Source organism: Engraulis encrasicolus, chromosome 22 (assembly GCF_034702125.1).
Source record: "Engraulis encrasicolus isolate BLACKSEA-1 chromosome 22, IST_EnEncr_1.0, whole genome shotgun sequence".
Classification (NCBI taxonomy): domain Eukaryota; kingdom Metazoa; phylum Chordata; class Actinopteri; order Clupeiformes; family Engraulidae; genus Engraulis; species Engraulis encrasicolus.
Window position 1 is genome coordinate 8,834,154 of NC_085878.1, and position 2,500 is coordinate 8,836,653.

General features: G+C 44.9%; 1 protein-coding gene across 1 annotated transcript in view; it reads right to left on the bottom strand.

Annotated features, from left to right (window-relative positions):
* The window catches only part of LOC134438601 (complexin-1), a 60,985-nt gene that overhangs the window by 3,635 nt on the left and 54,850 nt on the right, over positions 1-2,500 (bottom strand). The gene's annotated exons all lie outside the window — the stretch shown is intronic.

Here is a 2,500-nt window from a genome sequence, read left to right on the forward strand (position 1 = left end):
ATAATGTTTGGTTTAAATTATTTTCTGATTTGCCTGTGTCTTCATACCTTAATATTCCTCCATGTTTCTTGTGCTGTTGTTCCCGACTGTCAAACCGTTCTTAAAAAAACGCGCAGTAGTAGCCTTCCAGACTGCACAAAAGCATCCCATTGCATGTCCCTTCGCAGGTGTCCGTCTCGCCCGTTTGTATTTTACAACTCACTATTAAACGGAATGAAAGGAAGTCGTAGACCCTTCTGTAGTTACCGCATCTGTGTGTGCTTTCTAGTGGATACTTTTATAAGCAAATATTCCAGAAGAGGTGTTATTCCACATCCATGTCCGAGGACCGGCCAACTTGGCAATGACTTTAGGCTATCTACTTTGCGCATGGATTTGGACGGCGACCACAGATAGGCCTATATGATATGAAGAAGTCCCTCCAGATTAAAGACGAAAATATTTTGCTCTCGTGTAGCTTACATTTGTGCCCTTCCACAACACTGTGCTTGGTGTTTCTGCATGGTAGCCTAAATATAGGCCTACTATAGGTTATGCCATTCCTCTGATCAGTAAATCTGTTCTTTGCATAGCATGCATGGACCAGTTAATAGGCCTAACAATTCTAATTGCCCTATAGCATATTATTTTATATTATATTATATTATATTATATTATATTATATTATATTATATTATATTATATTATATTAGGCCTATATTAGGCTATATTATATTAGCCTACATTACATTATTAGGGCCTACAGCCTATTATATAATTAATTAAAGCTGCTATGATGGCTAAGAAAATTATGGCTAGTGAAAAGGCCCAATGGCTAGTGAGTCAGGAAAACCACTAGCCAAAATGGCTGGTAAGCGAAAAAGCACTGTGTCAAGCACTGGTGTGTATGTGTGTCAGCGTGTGTGTGTGTGTGTGTGTGTGTGTGTGTGTGTCTGTGTCTGTGTCTGTGTCTGTGTCTGTGTGTATATGTCAATGCGTGTGTGTGTGTGCGTGCGTGTGTGTGTGTTTGTGTGTGTGTGTGTGTGTGTGTGTGTGTGTGTGTGTGTGTGTGTGTGTGTGTGTGTGTGCGTGTGTGTGTGTGTCTGCGTGTTGTCTCATCTGTTTGGAGGGAGGTGGGATGCTGCAGTCTGTAGTGAGATCACACTTCAGTGTGTTCGTGTGAAATGGCAATCGGGATGTGTGTGTGTGTACGTGTGTGTGTGTGCGTGCTCGTGTGTGTGTGTGTTTGTATGTGTGTGTGTATGTGTGTGTGTGTGTGTGTGTGTGTGTGTGTGTGTGTGTGTGTGTGTGTGTGTGTGTACGTGTGTGTGTGTGCGTGCTCGTGTGTGTGTGTGTTTGTATGTGTGTGTGTATGTGTGTACTTTACTGTTTTCGTGTGTATTGAGTCATGATGACCAACAGTCATATTAGCTGCATTGATGGATTATTATCAGAATCAGGATTGGAGGGAGGCAGCTGTGTCTGCTAAGTAACCCTCCCTACATTATCACCCGGTGAGCAGACGGGACGTCTTCTGATTGGCTGAGCAGGTGTCCTTTATTCCCCGGTAGCAGGACACCTATGATGTCATGCAGGGGTGCGGGCGTCTAAATTGCTTCTTTTCTAACTGTCTGGCGAACTGCCGTTACTAGTTCTAAACTGCAGGTTGCTATGGCCAAGACCCCGTCGTTATTTCTTTCGCATTTGGTTGTCAAGCCAAGACCTCGTCGTTAGTTCTATCGCATTTGGTTGTCAGGCCAAGACCCCGTCGTTAGTTCGATCGCATTTGGTTGTCAAGCCAAGACCCCGTCGTTAGTTCTATCGCGTTTGGTTGTCAAGTCAAGACCCAGTCTTTAGTTCTATCGCATTTGGTTGTCAAGCCAAGACCCAGTCGTTAGTTCTATCGCATTTGGTTGTCAAGTCAAGAGCCAGTCGTTAATTCTATCGCATTTGGTTGTGAAGCCAAGACCGACCCGTCGTTAATTTTATCACATTTGGTTGTCAAGTCAAAAACCCAGTCGTCAGTTCTATTGCATTTGGTTGTCATGTCGCCTCAAAGTTCTGCGCGCGTCCTTACATGCCTCCGATAGCAGCGTACCAAGCGCAGTGGTAAATCTACTCTCTCACGAAGCCTTAGATCAACATATTAATAAATTAATACTTAAATGCTGGTAAGCGGGTGATAACCAGGTGTGTGTGTGTGTGTGTGTGTGTGTGTGTGTGTGTGTGTGTGTGTGTGTGTGTGTGTGTGTGTGTGTGTGTGTGTGTGTGTGTGTGTGTGTGTGTGTGTGTGTGTATACCTTATCCCTGATGCCCTGGCAGATGCCCTCCCTCTCGGCCTCCATCTTGNCGTGTGTGTGTGTGTGTGTGTGTGTGTGTGTGTGTCTATGTGTGTGTGTGTGTGTGTGTGTGTGTGTGTGTGTGTGTGTGTGTGTGTGTGTGTGTGTGTGTGTATACCTTATCCCTGATGCCCTGGCAGATGCCCTCCCTCTCGGCCTCCATCTTGGCGTGTGTGTGTGTG